Consider the following 18,885-nt stretch of genomic DNA (forward strand, 5'->3'; position numbering starts at 1 on the left):
TACTTGCAGGGATGAAATGACAGGGACATAGTGCCCAGACCACTTAATTGAGATGAAGTGATCTGTGTGCCTATAGTATCCCTTTAACAAAGCCAATTTATATAGTAATCACGTTTAGAAACTGCAAATTCACTATTTTCCAGGAAGCTTTCCATTCACAAGCCGTCTGCTTATTATCTTAATATTTTCCCTAAAATGACATATTTTGCATCTCTCAACAATGGGAGAAAAACAACAAATACACATAAAAATGAGAAAAGTTGACACATACAAGAATTAAAAATAAAAGGATTTTTATATATATATTTTTTAAGTGTCAATTAAAATGCCAATGAAAGAAACTAATTATAAGCTATACCAGACCCAAAGGGATTCTTTATCTCAATGATCTCTATGCTATGTAAAGAAAACTATAACGACAACAAAAATGGTTTGATTTTTAAATAAATGCTCTTTTGATTTAATCACACTGACCAAAGGATAGGAGATGTGTTTGATAAATACACAGTGAAAATTCTCAAATGAAACACTCATATATTCTCTACCTTTTATAATGCATACATTTTTGGAAACATATTCCCTTTAACTCATGATAACGCAAACAACTATACATCTAATAATAATAAAACGGCTCTAAGAGATTTGCTGAATATATGTTCTACTAATTAAGTTTAAAGGATAAATCTAAAAAAAAAAAAAAAAAAAAAACAAATCATCTTTTTAACATGGGAATGTTGCTTTTTAAATTTCAATTCAGACCTATTTTTCTGTGCTTGACAGTCTCCACTCTGCAGCTGCTCTTCCTCCAATAAAATCATCACGTTTGATGGCTTTTGTTCAGTCCAATGCTTCTAAAAGAGATGGTAACCATCACGCTCCACCAATTCAGTGTTCTATATCCCTGGTTCCCAACCCAGTCCTCAAGTACCCCCTACCAGTCCAGGATTTAGGGATTACCCTGTTGTGTCTAAGGTGCTTTTTTCTTTTCTAAAAACACCACAGACACAACTGGGTAATCCTTAAATCCTGGACTGGTAGGGGGTACTTGAGGATTGGGTTGGGAACCACTGTTCCATATAAATCACCATGATGACACAGATTGTGAAAATTAAAGCTCTTAAATACGGAAACTCCTTTAGTGGCTATCAGTCTGAGAGGTACTAGAGTACTTTCAAATTGCCAAAGAAAAGGGACAGGGTCTATGCACCAAAGCTGCTTAAGTAAGATGAAGTGGTTTTGATGTTTAAAGTGTTCCTTTAAGATCCATCTAATGAGCTTTTTGATATACCAGCAAGATTTATTTTTAGTTAATTTTTTGAAAATTATTATTCAGTTGAGAAGGAAGTATATTGGGCAGTATATTAGACTATGACTGCAATGACACTGTATTTTTACTTTCCCTTGATGAGCGTTATACTCTTATCCTTTTCTAGTATGTAATACCTGAAGAAGTGGAAGTGTTGGCTTAACACTTCTAGCTACACAAGAGTAACCAGCAAAATTATTAAAGGGAATTGTATAGTCAAGCAAAAAGGATTTGTTATTTTTGGGCTATAGGTTCCCTTTTGTCCACCCCTCCTTTGTTGCAAAAATTTAAAAGCCTAAAACAGATTACTTGTTTCGATTTTGGTGCAGTTGCCACACCGCCTTCAAAGATATCGTCATGTCTACTAACGTCATAAAGAAGCAGTGGATTGGAGGTACGCATGTATGGCCAAATGCCCTCCTTCAATGAGCAGCATTTGACTCCCAGACTGAGTTTTACTTGCTCTGGAGTAGAAAGTAGAAAGGGTCCAAAATAGGTAGATTTAAACCTGCAACATAAACATTGCAGTTTCTAAAAAGCTGCAGTGTTATACATTGCAAGGTTAAAATGACATGACCACTGCACCCAGACTACTTCATTGAGATGAAGTGGTGTGGGTCACTCTAGAGGTTCTTTAAATTGACTCTAAAGTTACCATTTCTTACATGGAAGACTGCCTGATATATTACACTTGCTTATGCCAAATGGCATTTATGCTGAATTTTAATTGTATGCAAATTGCACATAATAGGATTGACTTATGTAAATGTGGAGACCCTCCTCCAGCGCAGTGATTAAAATGGAGCATGTTGAGAGAAAACAAATAAGAATCAGTAGACTCGTGGGTTTATTCGCTAAACATGGCATTTTGATGAGGGAATAACCAATGTTTAATATTTAGGTCAAATAACTGACCTGAAAAAAATCTGAGCTCAGTAGAGCAGGATATTTTTTTAGATCAGCTATTTTGGAACATGTACTATTAAAAACAAATCACAGTTTTAACCACTGTGGAGTAGAAAGGACTTACGACTCATTATCATGCAGGTACTTTTAAAAGTAATTTCTGGATTTCCTACAGGTTTAGATTGGTAGTGGGTAAATTTGTTAATACAGGTATCTCAAACACAAAAAAACCCTATTAATCTACTGTATGTAAAAATGTATTCTGTGTTTACATGTCTTTACACAGTTCAGCAGTTTCACTGCATGGTGCTGATGACGCTATTAATTTTATGACCCTGTTATTTCCCTGTCTTTTGCAGATATTAATATTTTGTGAATGTGTTGGTAAACAACTAACTGGGTCAGAGATGCCCAACTTTGACCTGGAAGACATTTATAAGCGAATATGCAATTATTAACTCTTGCTTCAACATATCAAGACATTTTGGACAATGCTATGCTTCCAAAATTGTGGGAAGCTTGGGGAAAGTCCTTTTCTATTCCAGCATGACTCTGCCTTTATGCAAAAAGCATGGTCCATAAAGACATGGTTTGGTGTTGAAGAACTTGACTGGCCTGCATAGAGCCCTGACCTCAACCACCTTTGGGATGGACTGGATCGGAGATTGCGAGCCAGGCATTCTCATCCAACATCAATGCCTGGCCTTACAATACTCTACTAGATGAATGGGCAAAAAGTCCTACAGAATCACTCTAAAATCCTGTGGAAAGCCTTCCCAGTAGAGTGGATGCTGTTATAGCTGCAGAGGGGGGACCAACCATATATTAATGTTTATGTATTTAGAATGCAATATCATGAAAGTCCCTATTGTGTAATGGTAAGGCGTCACAATACTTTTGTCCATATAATGAGTGTGTGTGTGTATATATATATATATATATATATATATATATATATAATGCTTTTTAAATGATAGCCACCCAGCATAGCAACAATATAAATTGCACCTTAGATGTGCTGATGCTCCTTTAAATTGTTTCTTTAAACTGAAAACATCAGCAAATACATGTGTAGCATCTTTGATCCTGTTCTAGAACACTGTCTTTTCAATTCAGTGTAGGTATGCTATAAAACACTGGAAATCTGAAGCATATTCCATTTATGTGAGATATATTGTGGCGAGACCATAAAATGCAACTATCTGTATGCATATACTGGCACCTAGCTGTTAAAAACTGATTAATACTTTATGTTACCTATATATCACTGAAAACTCTCAAACGCTGGCAAACAGTTTTTTTTTTTTCACCAAACAGCATTAACTCTAACGTAGCTCTAAAAAAAATAAAGGAAAAGTACAGAAGGAAAAACATAACTATTACCATTATTAAATTAATTTGTGTTTTTTATACACAATGACGTGAAGAAACTCCTTTAAGCCTCGTTGAGGTCTCTGTGGAATATTTCTATTACTGTAGCCAGGTCCATTAATTTAGGCCACTAGTGGATTGGTAATTAAAGCCTTGCATCTGAAAAGACTCTGCTCTTTTAATTTGGCTGTTTGCTGCTTAATTGATCTGTTAATTAAGAGCATGGGCCATAGTTGCTCGTTTAACGCCTCTAAAGTCTAAATGTCTGCTGGTGTGTAAGAGTTTGAGTCTGAAAGGAAATTAAGTGCATTCTGGGTAACTTGAGTATAGCATGTTAAATACAGTAGAAATGCTCTAAAATTCACATGTACATAAATTGTTATTCTTACTAAAAACAGCTGTATGAGGAGTATTGAACAATCCTTGTTACTATAAAGCATGGTTGCCATAATGATATTGGAAAGTTTTTCATTTTTATTTTAAGCAAATATCAATATTAAATAAGCAGGCTTCTTTAAAGGAACATTCTAATTCTGTGCTGTTGTAGTGGTTATGATTCCAGGAGTGCCTGGGCCGGCGCCACCATTAGGTGAACAAGGCATTTGCCTGGGGTGCCAGCCTGCTGGGGGTGCCTATCGGGGAGTTTCCCGACGGGCTGCTCCTGTCTGGGGCTGAAGAGCTTAGCCACCCCCCAGCCATCTCTGGGCTCTCTATGCCTCAATAACGCCCACCGACTATCTGCTCTGGGAGCTGGGTTTTCAGCAACCCGAGCAGAATGCTTTCTGCAGGCAGGGGAAGCCGGGACACTCTGCAGGCCTGCCTGTGAAGGCCGGAAACACTCTGCAGGGAGCAGCCTATGTTCAGTTTGCACTGTTCCCTTGCTCCCACAGAAGGAACAAGACTGGTCAGTAAGAGTGTGTGTATGTGTCAGTGAGAATGTGTAAGTGACTTTAAGTGTATGTAGTGAGAGTGTGTAAGTAACATTATGTGTATGTGTGTCAGTGACAGCGTGCAAGTGACATTATGTGTATGTGTTACACAAGATCCAGCACACTCACCTATCCACTAAACAGCAACTTCAATGTTGACAGATTTTATTCGTTTTTTTGTTTTTGTTTTGTGTGTTTTGTGTATGTGTGTCCGTGAGAATGTGTAAGTGATATTAAGTGTGTCAGTGAGAATGTGTGACATTATGTGTATGTCAGTGAGAATGTGCAAGTGACATGTGTATGTCAGTAGGAGTGTGTAAGTGCCATCGTGTATGTCAGGATAAGTGTGTGTATGAGTGTTAGTGAGAGTGTGTAAGTGACATTGTGTGTGTATGTCAGTGAGAGTGTGCGTGTGCTAGTGAGTATGTGACCAATTATATTGATGATACATATTTATATAATTATATATTATAATAAAAAAAGATTTACTTACAGTGAACCTGTCAGACAAGTTCACTGTAACATAAATTAAATCTCATCATCATTATAAATGAAATGCCACAATATTATAAATTAAATCCCGCCAAATGAATTGAATACATCATTTATCACAGCGATAAATAATGTATTCATTGTAAAATGTATGTATTATGCAGTGTGTGTGTGTGTGTGTGTGTGTATGGATGTGTGCATTAGGCAGTAGGTGTGTATGGTTGTATGTATTGGCAGTGTGTGTGTATGGATGGATATATTGGGCAATGTGTATGTATGATGCATGTACTGTATGTGTGTGTTTACATTGGGCAGTATCTTTATTTCCCTTAATATTTGCTCACTGTGTCTCTCCTAGAATGTCTACCAGTCTGTCCCTGTTTCCTAAATACCGTATACAGGGAGTGCAGAATTATTAGGTAAGTTGTATTTTTGAGGATTAATTTTATTATTGAACAACAACCATGTTCTCAATGAACCCAAAAAACTAATTAAAGGGACACTCCAGGCACCCAGACCACTTCTGCTCATTGGAGTGGTCTGGGTGCCAACTCCCACTACCCTTAACCCTGCAACTGTAATTATTGCAGTTTTTCATAAACTGCAATATTTACATTGCAGGGTTAACTCCACCTCTAGTGGCTGTCTATTAGACAGCCACTAGAAGTCACTTCCTGGGCAACTGTAATTATTGCAGTTTTTCATAAACTGCAATATTTACATTGCAGGGTTAACTCCACCTCTAGTGGCTGTCTATTAGACAGCCACTAGAGGTCACGTCCTGGGTTCTAGCACAGGTTTCCTGTGCTAGAGCGTCGCTGGACGTCCTCACGCTGTGTGAGGACCTCCAGCGTCGCTCAAAACCCCATAGGAAAGCATTGAAATGATTTTTCAATGCTTTCCTATGGGGAGACGTAATGCGCATGCGCGGAATTTCCGCGCATGCGCATTAGGTCTCCTCGGCCGGTGAGCGAGATTAGTCTCGCCCACCGGCCGACGTAATCACTAGGAGGAGCTTCGCAGAGGCGGAGACAGCGGCGAGGGACATCGCCGCTGTCCCAGGTAAGTCACTGAAGGGGTTTTCACCCCTTCAGTAACCGGGGATTGGTGGGTGGGAGGGAGAGGGACCCTCCAGTGCCAGAAAAACGGATCGTTTTTCTGGCACTGGAGTTTCCCTTTAATATCAAAGCTGAATATTTTTGGAAGTAGTTTTTAATTTGTTTTTAGTTTTAGCTATTTTAGGGGGATATCTGTGTGTGCAGGTGACTATTACTGTGCATAATTATTAGGCAACTTAACAAAAAACAAATATATACCCATTTCAATTATTAATTTTTACCAGTGAAACCAATATAACATCTCAACATTCACAAATATACATTTCTGACATTCAAAAACAAAACAAAAACAAATCAGTGACCAATATAGCCACCTTTCTTTGCATGGACACTCAAAAGCCTGCCATCCATGGATTCTGTCAGTGTTTTGATCTGTTCACCATCAACATTGCGTGCAGAAGCAACCACAGCCTCCCAGACACTGTTCAGAGAGGTGTACTGTTTTCCCTCCTTGTAAATCTCACATTTGATGGTGGACCACAGGTTCTCAATGGGGTTCAGATCAGGTGAACAAGGAGGCCATGTCATTAGATTTTCTTCTTTTATACCCTTTCTTGCCAGCCACGCTGTGGAGTACTTGGACGCGTGTGATGGAGCATTGTCCTGCATGAAAATCATGTTTTTCTTGAAGGATGCAGACTTCTTCCTGTACCACTGCTTGAAGAAGGTGTCTTCCAGAAACTGGCAGTAGGACTGGGACTCCATCCTCAACCCGAAAAGGCCCCACAAGCTCATCTTTGATGATACCAGCCCAAACCAGTACTCCACCTCCACCTTGCTGGCGTCTGAGTCGGACTGGAGCTCTCTGCCCTTTACCAATCCAGCCACGGGCCCATCCATCTGGCCCATCAAGACTCACTCTCATTTCATCAGTCCATAAAACCTTAGAAAAATCTTGAGATATTTCTTGGCCCAGTCTTGACGTTTCAGCTTGTGTGTCTTGTTCAGTGGTGGTCGTCTTTCAGCCTTTCTTACCTTGGCCATGTCTCTGAGTATTGCACACCTTGTGCTTTTGGGCACTCCAGTGATGTTGCAGCTCTGAAATATGGCCAAACTGGTGGCAAGTGGCATCTTGGCAGCTGCACGCTTGACTTTTCTCAGTTCATGGGCAGTTATTTTGCGCCTTGGTTTTTCCACACGCTTCTTGCGACCCTGTTGACTATTTTGAATGAAACGCTTGATTGTTCGATGATCACGCTTTAGAAGCTTTGCAATTTTAAGAGTGCTGCATCCCTCTGCAAGATATCTCACTATTTTTGACTTTTCTGAGCCTGTCAAGTCCTTCTTTTGACCCATTTTGCCAAAGGAAAGGAAGTTGCCTAATAATTATGCACACCTGATATAGGGTGTTGATGTCATTAGACCACACCCCTTCTCATTACAGAGATGCACATCACCTAATATGCTTAATTGGTAGTAGGCTTTCGAGCCTATACAGCTTGGAGTAAGACAACATGCATAAAGAGGATGATGTGGTAAAAATACTAATTTGCCTAATAATTCTGCACTCCCTGTATACTCGTGTGTAAGTCGATCTCGTATATAAGTCGAGTGCAGTTTTGTGACCAATAATTGTGAAATATGCTATGCCTGGTGGATAAGTCGAGGGTAAAACTTGGGGCTATGAAATTCTGTGATTTGTATAATTATATACACACACACTCATACAAACACACACTCTGCATTATTTACACACACACACACTCATACAAACACACACTCTGCATTATTTACACACACACACACTCATACAAACACAAACTCTGTGTGTATATAATGCAGAGTGTGTGTGTAGTGTGTGTAGTGTGTGTATGAACTGGGTGGGGGGGGGCATTTTTATTATTTTTAATTTTTTTAATTTTAATATTTTAATTTATTTTAATTTTAATATTTTTGTTTTAAATTATTTTATTATTGAATTTTTTTTAGTGACCCCCCCCCCCCGCTTGTTGCCTGGTCAGGGAGGGGGGCTATCTTAATCCCTGATGGTCCAGTGGCACGGGCTGTGCAGGGGGGGGGGAGGGGCGGCAGGAAGCGTTTACTTACCTTTCCTGCAGCTCCTGTCAGTTCTGTGCAGCTCCCCAGCTCCCCTCGCGGTCTGCGTGCCACGGTAACCTGTGGCAACGCTCTGACGGCCGCGGGTCTCGCGAGACTTACACTGGGAGCTGACAGGGGAGCTGCACGGAGCTGCAGGAAAGGTAAGTAAATGCTTCCTGTCGGCCCCCAACAGGACCGCCGGGCTTATAATGAGTGGGGGTTTTTCAGCACAAAAAATGTGCTGAAAAACTCGACTTATACTCAAGTATATACGGTACCTCAACAATCTCTCTATCCTTTCCCTAATTGCCTTCCTGGTCTGTTCCCTTTGCCTAAATTTCTCACCGGTGTCTCTGCTTTCCCTAAATGTCTCTATGGTCCGTCTTGTTTCCCTGAACATCTCTTCGGTTCAGTCTGTCTTTTTTCCCTTAAATGTCTTGGCCTGTCTCTCTTAAAGAGGCAACTCGACACTTAGGAGTCTATTCACTAAGGGTGACTTTATATAACTCTTCTGTTTTTGCCTAAATGTTGCACGTTATATTTCAGCTCACTGTTTAATGAATAGACAGGGAAATGAAAAGAAAATTATAAAAGTCGATTACAAATTTATTCACTAAAGTGAGAATTGTTGGATTCAATTTGAATAAAAAATTTATTTCAAATGTAAAGTCAAAGTAGCCTAAATTAGAAATTCACTTTGAATTCCCAACAGTTCTCACTGTAGTGAATAATCCTATAAGAATAAAGAGTGAGAAGAGAGAGGCTGGAGATAATCAGTGTCAGAGAGTGAGCAGAGAAATCATGAACACAGACACTGAAACTTTGGGGAAAAAAACAGGAGAAAGATGGGGATAAAAGCTGATGAGAGAAAATACACAGATTGTTAAGAGAGAGGAATGAGCACTGTCATCAGACCTAACTGGAAACCAAATCGCAAAATTTAGGCCAAAATAGCTGATCTACAGAGTTCTCCAACACCGTTACTGTCACAGCTTAGCTGTTTTTGCTTAAACTTTGCTATCTTGTTTTCAATTCACTGGAAATCAAAGTTTAGTGAATAAACCTCTGAGAGCAGGCCCGGACTGGCCATCGGGCAAACCGGGCAAATGCCCGGTGGGCCGCGATGGCCATGGGCCGAGGCCGGCAGGAAAGATCAATAGATCTCCCCTGCCGGCCCATGCGCAGCAGCACCGGCCCCAAGATGGAGTTCTATCCCATCATGGGCCGGAGCGGAGATCGGGAAGTGAGCCGGTCTCCTTCCGCGCACGCCAAGCAGCTTCCGTTCTCTTCTTCTCGCGAGCTCCGAGATTATCAGAGCGTTGCCATGGTAACCCGCGGCAACGCTCTGAAAAAACGGCGCTCGCGAGAGGGAGAGAGAGATGGTCTGTACCCTGCGGGGTACAGACTGAATTACCTGCCGCTGGACCGCCAGGGATGTGTGTGTGGCGTAGCCCCCCCTCACTGGACCACCAGGTATGTGAATGTTCCCTCCCCCCCCTGAAAAGTTAAAAGGGGGAATAAATTTTTTTTTTTTTTTTTACTTTTTAATAATAATAATAATTTAAGGCCATATACACACACAAACACATTACACACATACAAACACACTACACACTGCACCCCTGCACTAACACTCACTGCACCACTAACACACACAAATTCTGCTCCCCTGCACTAACACACAAACACACACTGCACTAACACACAAACACACACTGCACTAACACTCACTGCACCACTAACACACACATTCTGCTCCCCTGCATTAACACACACTGCACTAACACTCACTGCAGTAACACACAAACACACACTGCACTAATACACACTGCACTAATACACACTGCACTAACACACACTGCACTAACACACACTGCACTAACACACACACTGCACTAACACACAAACACACACTGCACTAATACACACTGCACTAACACGCACTGCACTAACACGCACTGCACTAACACACACTGCACTAACACACACACTGCACTAACACACACTGCACTAACACACACACTGCACTAACACACAAACACACACTGCACTAATACACACTGCACTAACACGCACTGCACTAACACACACTGCACTAACACACACACTGCACTAACACACACACTGCAGTAACACACAAACACACACTGCACTAATACACACTGCACTAACACACACTGCAGTAACACTCACTGCACCACTAACACACACACATTCTGCTCCCCTGCACTAACACACACTGCACTAACACACACTGCAGTAACACATAAACACACACTGCACTAATACACACTGCAGTAACACACACTGCACTAACACGCACTGCACTAACACACACTGCAGTAACACACAAACACACACTGCAGTAACACACAAACACACACTGCACTAACACACACTGCACTAACTCACAAACATACTGCTCCCTTGCACTAACACACACTGCACTAACACACAAACACACACTGCACTAACAGACAAACATACTGCTCCCCTGCACTAACACACTACACACACAGCACCCCCTGCACTAACACACAAACACACTACACCCCCTGCATTAACACACTGCATACACTCTATACCCCTACATACACACTACAGCCCCTGCATTAACACACAATACACACTCTATACCCCTATATCCACACGGCACCTCCTGCACTTACACACAAACACACTACACACACTCTATACCCCTTATATACACACTATTCCCCTGACACTCACATACACACACTAAACACACTCTATACCCCATAAACCTACACTACACTCCCTGCACTCTCATACGTTATACCCCTATAAACACACACATCACACCCCCTGCATGCACCCACACTAATTTATATCCCCTATAAATACATATTCTGCACCCCTTGTACACACTACACCACCTATGCATACATTATCCCCCCTATACACATGTGCTCTACAGCTCCTATATGCATACACACACTAGAGCCCCTAGATACACTCACAAACACACAGTACAGCTCCTTACATGCACACACTCTACAGGCCCTATATAAATACACACACACAAACACACATACTTTACAACCCAGAGACACACACACTACAGCCACTATCCACATGTAGTACGCCACAAACAGACCTCTTGACACACACAATTGCTCTACACACATGCAACGTCCAAACATTTACAACAACACAAGGAACATCCCCACACATGCACAACACTCTTTAACAGTCCGGTTCCTGTTTTGATCTCTGGTATCCCACTATTGAGGACACCAGAGACAAATCGCCAGCAAACGCAGCACAAACTCAACCCCCCTCTTCCCCCCCCAAAAAATCCTGGCATTTATTTTAGCCAGGAGCACTGGATGCTCTGGAGCAGTCATATTAACATACTCATTTGGTGGGGGGGGAAGGGGGTGTGCGTGTCAATGGTGGTGACATGACATGCCCCCTTTCTGGCCCCGCCCCTAATAGTGGGCTGCTCTGCCTTTAATTGCCCGGGCTGAATTTTTGTCCCAGTCCGGCCCTGTCTGAGAGAATGTAGTTACATTCATGAGGGGGCAGCAAAATGGATCTTTGCCTAGGGCGGCAGAAATCCTTGCACCGGCCCTGCCTGGAGCTCCACCATTGTAAGGAGTCAAACCACTTCTACTTCTTTTTATGGAGAGACTGAAGTTTTCTGTCATTGTTATGTTTGTCGGTGTAGGGCTTTCTTAGGATATTCTGGCTCTTCATAAGATGTAGTGGAGGCAGGGACTGGTGCACGTAGTGTGAGTACCAAAGTAAGAAGTCAAACCATTTAAAATTGAACCCCAAGGCACTCATGGCATCATAACCACTTAGTGGTTATGGATCCTCAAGTGTTCCTTTAAGTCCCAGACAGTGATGACATAAGAAATACAAAATGCAAACTCTTATTTTTAATTCTTTTTTTTTTTTTTCCCTCTGCTTTCTGGACCTCTTGAGAATTTGGATCAGTATGTATGAACTCAGGAAGAACTCCCAGCTTATTTTGTTTTCAACAGAAAGTTGTGATAAGAATGATAATGAGCAGAGATGGTCTGTGAAGGTCAAGGTATGAATGCCGTGCCTTGCTGAATCATGTAATTTCCCTAAACTTAGAGAGCAGCTCAATACTAAACCGCGTTCAAAGTAGGAGATTTAACTTATACAATTGAAAATGATAGTTATTTGCAGCAAGATTCTCTTTTTTTAGATAAGGTACTTTCTGTTTCTCTCTCCTGAAGCCACACCATTGACAACATAACAGAGAGAGATTAGTCAAAACATAAGCACATTTAATTGCGCAAACACCATTTACAGAGGCCAATTGCATAAATAGTTTAAACAGCAAAATAAAAAAAATAAAAAATAAATCTATAGAAAATCTAGTTGATTTCTCTAGTTTATTTAATTTCAAATGATTTTAATTAGTGGTGTAGCTTCACTAAAATAATAATATTTAAGAAAAAAAATAAAAAATATCTGCTTCTTTTACTTTAACAATTTTATTTTAAAAAGGACACTTTAGGCACCCAGACCACTTTAGCTCATTGAAGTGCTTTGCATGTGGTGTACCTATTGCACTTACAGTGGTGCTGCTATGTAAAACATTGCAGTTCCAGAGAAACTACAATGTTTACATTGCACCACTAAGTCTGTCTCCAGTGGCTTCCAAACAATGCGCACAGCTCTGGACTGAAAGGAAGTACTTACAGTTTTATATACACCAGCATAGATCTAAGATTAAGAAATTCATTTGCATATAAACAACGTTTCAGTCCAACTATCTTGACATATTTAGAAATGTTTGGTAATGGGTATAAAATGATGAATGTATGCGGTTGCAGATTTTGAAGTTCTATGAGTGTGTTCTTCACTTTGGCTAAGCTCATCAAACTTGATGATCTCAGCCAATCCAATTCTTTCCCATAGGAAAGCATTGGGAGGCTATTGTGCATGTGTGGCAAAAAGCTGCGTGGCCAATCAGCATCTCCATGGGGAGTGCTCAACGCCTCCATGCAGACCCAATTTAACACACTGCCCCTCCTCCCACTCTAATACATTGTCCACAAATCTAATACATTGCCCCCCAAATCAAACACACTGCCCCTTACCCTCCACTCATCCTTTCTACCATACACTGCCCCCTTCACCCAATCTAATACATTGCCCCTTAATCTAATACACTGCCCCTAATTGAATAGACGCCCCCCACTCCCACCACTCTAATTTAATACACTGCCCTCCCTCCCCCCAATTTAATACATTGCCCCCCACCACTCTAATACACTGGTCCCCTCCCTCCCTCAAATAAATACACTGGCCCCCTTCCCCAATTTAATACAATGACCCCCTGACTTCCCCCAAATGAATACACTGCACCCTCCCTCCCATTAATATGCTGCCACCACTCCCCAGGTTAAAACACAGCCCCCACTCTCTTACCACCGCCACTCTGCACTGCCCTCCCCCAATATAACACACAAGCCCCCTCCCTCAAATTAAAACACTGGCCCCCTACACCCCCCAAATTAATAGTGCCACCTCCCACCCTCAAATGAATACAGTGCACCCTCCTTCAAATTAATACACTGGCCCCCCTTCCCCAATTTAATACAATGCCCCCCTGACTTCCCCAAATTAATACACTGCACCCTCAATCCCATTAATACACTGCCCCCACTAACCAATTTAATACACTGGCCCCCTCCCACGCCTATGTTAATACACTGCTCCTTCCCTGTCTTAAATTAATACACCGCCTTCCACACCAAATTAACACATTGACCCACCCCACCACCACCACCCCTCTACACAGTCCCCCCCTCAATTTAACACATTGACCCCCCCACCACCACCACCACTTTGCACTGCCCTACCCCCAATTTAACACACTGGCCCCCTCCCACCCTCAAATTAATACAGTGCCCCCTCCTTCAGATTAATACACTACTCAGCAGACACACAGCCACTCTGCCCTCTTGTGGCCGGGAGAGCAAGAATCAGGAAATATATTTCCTGTATTGCTGGTTGCAGCCACAGCTGAAAGCGGCCCCAGGGCAAGCGGGCCACAAATATATTCACTGTGGGCCGCATGTTTGCTTGGTCTAGAACCTACTGTTGTGCTTCTAGCTCTGCTCCTTGTGACGGTGTTCCTGAATCACTAACACTGCACTCACAACACTCTCTATATATCATGCAATGCTGGCAGGTGAGTCAGTAAATTTAGCCGGAATTTAATGTATTGTCGTACTCTATATCATCATCCGAAACAACTAAGAGCTCAAAGGTTCACTGTGTCCCAGTTTAACTACAATGTTACTGTACCTCCCCTGCAGATCCTTGGTCATTTCCATCACTTCCAATTTCTCTGTGCTTCCCTGCTTCTATTTTTTTCTGTTTTATCCTGAAGAGGGAGCTGTGAGCACAACATTAGTTGGCACCTCAAGTTCCATTTCCTTATTTTTTGCAGTAAAAATTAATCATAGCCACTACTGCACCCTGCAGCTTACTTTTGCTTGTACATACTTTGTAATAGTAACATCGATTCCAGTCCTAAAATGCATATGTCATGCTCCGGTTTGTTTGCAATTATCAGTCCCTCACAACTAGTGCACATTTTTTCGATACAGAAAATAAATGTATATTTACTTGAAGTGTAGTTCTCAGAGCAGACATATTGCCATGTTACATTTTAATTTTCCTGGTATCCTTCTTTGCCTTTTCTTTACATCACAGTTTCATTTTCTGGCATAGGCGTTTACAATCTATGTGCTCCACTTTGTAGTCATGCAAGATTCTGGGGTCAAGAAGGAATTTGTTTCTTAGTTGTTGCAAAATTGGAAGTGCTTCAAACTGGGTTTTTTTTGTCTTCTTTTGGATCAACAGCAAAAAACAAATGTGAGGAAGGCTGAACTTGATGGACGCAAGTCTCTTTTCAGCTATGTAAGATTCAGTTCTATCAAGGTTATTTACTAAGGTGCGTATTCAATGAAAATGTTAAATGTAAAGGCTTATCCCAAGCACCATGACCACTTCAGTGATATGAAGTGGTCATGATGCTTGGAATCGGTATGTTCAGCGTTTTGCTTTGAAATGCTGATCATAGAAAGATTAACCCTTTCACTGTGTAATTTGATCACAAAGTTCCAGGCTGGTTAATGGCAACTCTGTACAAAACTGGTGCCTGGCAGCCAATGACAAGCCATTTGTAAATCTTATAAAACTTGTCTGCCTTCTTCCTCCTATCCTCATTGTTTCATTACAGGATAGGTTAGCCTTGGACAAACTCGTATCCACTTTTCATGACCTTTCCGTCTGTGTTTGGGAGTAGTATGAAAAGATTAATATAATATAATCTTTTGGAGTGCCTGTATCTCAAGAATACAAAAGGTAGATTATATAACTATGACATAGAATGGTAAAATTACTTTTCTGATTGAAGTCAGCACCTATAATAGAAACTATATCTGCGCAGGAAATTAGATTGGATAACTGAATTCTAAACCCAGAGTGAATTTGGGGATGTGTTAGTTGAGATTAGGCACGTAAATAGGAAGTATCAAAAGTTTTATATATTTATTATTTAGAGATTTTGTAGCTGAAAAAATTATATTAATTTCACTGCTGATAATCTGAATCAAAAATTGTATATACAATCATATACTTTAACTTCTAAGTGGAATGTGATTTATTGTGCTGCCAATGGATGGTGCTGTAACGGATATAGACTGCAGCGGCCTACAGCGGCTCTAGAAAATAAAAGGGATGAACAACACATTACATTCACAATTGGCAAAAAAGCACTTTTGCTTTACCTTTAAAGAAAGCACTAACATTTAAAATTTTCATAATCCATGGTAATTTGTCTTGCTCCTAGCAATCAATGGTATTAATTATATTAAGTTTCTTTTATTGAGCTAAAAGGTTGTTGAAAATACACTGAACAACTGCATCCTTTGAGTGTTTTAGTATTGGAAGCTTAAGCATCTTCAAAAAAAAATTCAGAACATTATTAGTGGTTTTAAATAACAAATTACCTCAATTTAAGTCATGTTTAGTTATTGAATTAGTGTTGCAATAAAGGAATAGCTTTCAGGACTAAATATTTTTTTTCTTTAAAGTACAGTCAAGAAGGTTTTTGTTTTTTTTGTTTGTTTTTTAAATAAAAGAATATTCCAAATTAGATGTGGATTTTTTTTCTCTTTTTTCATTACTTCGAGGAAACCATAAGGAATTTCTGAATGATGATACAATTTATAAGACAAAACAGAAAATGTGCAGAAAAAGCAGAGATGTTCACTTAAATAAAGCATGATTCATCTCTATGGTTCTTCTTCATGGTACTTTCAGGCAAACCTATTCTGTTCATCAGGGACAGTAAGACCTCCAGCTATCCATGTTGCAGCAAGCAGAAATTTAGAAGAGAGATCAGTAATTAAGCTGCAGCAGCACATATCAAAAAAGAAAGAAACCATCTTTATAACATAAATACCGCATCCACTAAATCAATTTAACCCTTTCATCTCTGTTTTATTCCTTATGACAGTAATGCTCTGGTTTCAGATGCATTTCATGGTATTGAGGTTAGCAGGACTTGATCAATACACATAACATTTTTTAAGCGTCTGTTTGCCAAGGCAGGTATTGATTCTAAAAATCTGTTAGTCGATATGGGCATCCATTCTAAACACCACTTTGCCAATACAAATATCAATCTTAAGAAACAGCTACAAGGACAATTAGCCAGAAAGAGAATAATTTGAATGTATCAATATAGCAAACATATTACATGCCAACCATTGGTAGTTAATGTATCACATTGATATGAGGAATAGATGGCATAATGCACATTTCAGGTTTTTGCTTTTCGAATAGTGGATATTAAATTTGGGGAAAATAAATAAGTATAGTGAAGTGAGTGTATTTTGGTTCTAACAACCACTAATTTAGTAATAAAAAAAGGAGTACATATGTATATAAAGCATTTAACAAGGTTAAAATACCCAATTAATGAAAATAGCAAACAGTAACCAAAGGACATCAGAAGCATAATGAAACCTAAAATGAGCATTTATATTGGTATCTTTTGTTGAAATAAGTTAAGTTAATTAACCCTTTTTCAAAATATAAAGCTATTACTATCAATGAGTATTGGAATGTACTGTATATTTTATGAAAATTGCCTAAAACTAACATTCCAACCTTGCCAAGTTGTTATGGTGCAAGGGGAGCTCTGGCACACACCAAGCACCTTGTAGGGTACAAAACTGTACAAATGTAAATATGTTTCTTGTTGTTATTAATTTGTTAACTAACTGTTGAAACCATTTTTCCATTGGTTAAAAAAAAACTATTATATTGCACTCGATAAACTGGATTTCCTTTTCACACTAGGGAAGCATTTGCAATTAACCCCAGATTGACTCATTAACTAAAGTAAAATGCGTTGGGAATTGTTTGTGATATTCTCCCTGCAAAACGGAAACAACACTACAGTGAAAACAAACAGCAGTCACTTAGTTACTAAATTTAAAATAATTCCTTTCTACAGGCAAGTCGGGATTTTAGATTATAGCATTATAGCTCTGGGGTGTGATGAATGTAGTCTGATGACAATGAAGGAACATATCATGTTCCATGCCTGCGGGGGGAGCTGTCAGCATTGGAGAAGGCAATGATTTAAATGGAAGCCTGAAATGCATACAGTACAATGCAGTTTAGTATATAAATTGCATGACGTTTTATTATATACACACAATAGAACGTTTCATGGGTGTGATTGGGTATGAAAAATAAACAATGGGGTTTATTCACTAAATGGTAAATTGTGGATAACTGTATTTCAAATTTCAGGCCATAAAAGCTAAGCTGCAACAGTTAATCTGAGGGTTTTTTTCCAGCACAGCTTATTTTGGACTGAAATTTTCAATTTACTTGTCATTTCTCTACAATTTCATTTTAGCTAATACACCCTAAGGTACCAAAGCGGGACACATATGGCATGACAAATCATGCATGCATTGACAAACATGCACAAATACATATATTTTCTATATTAAACAAACAGAATACTAGCTTTTGCTAGTATTACTTATGTTATCTGATTTTTTTTATCTATTTTTTTTACATTTTTTTGGTATATGGTGTTGCCTCACTTTCTTCCCAAACTTCACAAGTAGAACTCAAAGGATAAACCTGTTTAAAACTAGTTTTTTCTCCCATCTGTCAGTCAATTCTTCAGAATAGACTTTATGCTGAGGAATTGACTGATAAGGGAGTGAAGAAAATGTCTCTTACAGGCAGTCCATCTGCTCTTCATGCATAGCAACCACAGCTCATGCACTGCGGGTGCTATGGTAGCTCCATTGGCTAGAGAGTATATAGTACTCCATTCTGACATTGGCATATAAAAGGTAGCATGATTGTCAGCATCAGGAAGGAGGTTTGCCCTGCTTGGTGATATGTCTACAAGTAGGGTTAAACACAGAAGAATTAGGGCCAGGGAAAAAAGGAATTTTCTCACTGGTCGCATCTATGAAGGCTCCTGCGGTCTCACATGACCCGCTATAAACCTCAATGTTATACTCTCATGATTGCACAAGAGAACACTGATGTGAGCTCCTGGCAGACTATGAGCCAAGAGCTGAATAGAATCCAATGGATGCAGATAGCAGCAGCCGCAAGTAAAGCTCAACTTACCCGGACACCAATATGTGAAGTCACTATCGGAGCCATT

The 18,885-nt window shown here is 40.0% G+C and overlaps 1 protein-coding gene across 2 annotated transcripts in view; it reads right to left on the reverse strand.

Moving 5' to 3' along the window:
* LARGE1 (LARGE xylosyl- and glucuronyltransferase 1) overlaps positions 1-18,885 on the reverse strand; it is a 641,175-nt gene that overhangs the window by 406,265 nt on the left and 216,025 nt on the right. The gene's annotated exons all lie outside the window — the stretch shown is intronic.

Source organism: Pelobates fuscus, chromosome 3, assembly GCF_036172605.1.
Source record: "Pelobates fuscus isolate aPelFus1 chromosome 3, aPelFus1.pri, whole genome shotgun sequence".
Taxonomy (NCBI): Eukaryota; Metazoa; Chordata; class Amphibia; order Anura; family Pelobatidae; genus Pelobates; species Pelobates fuscus.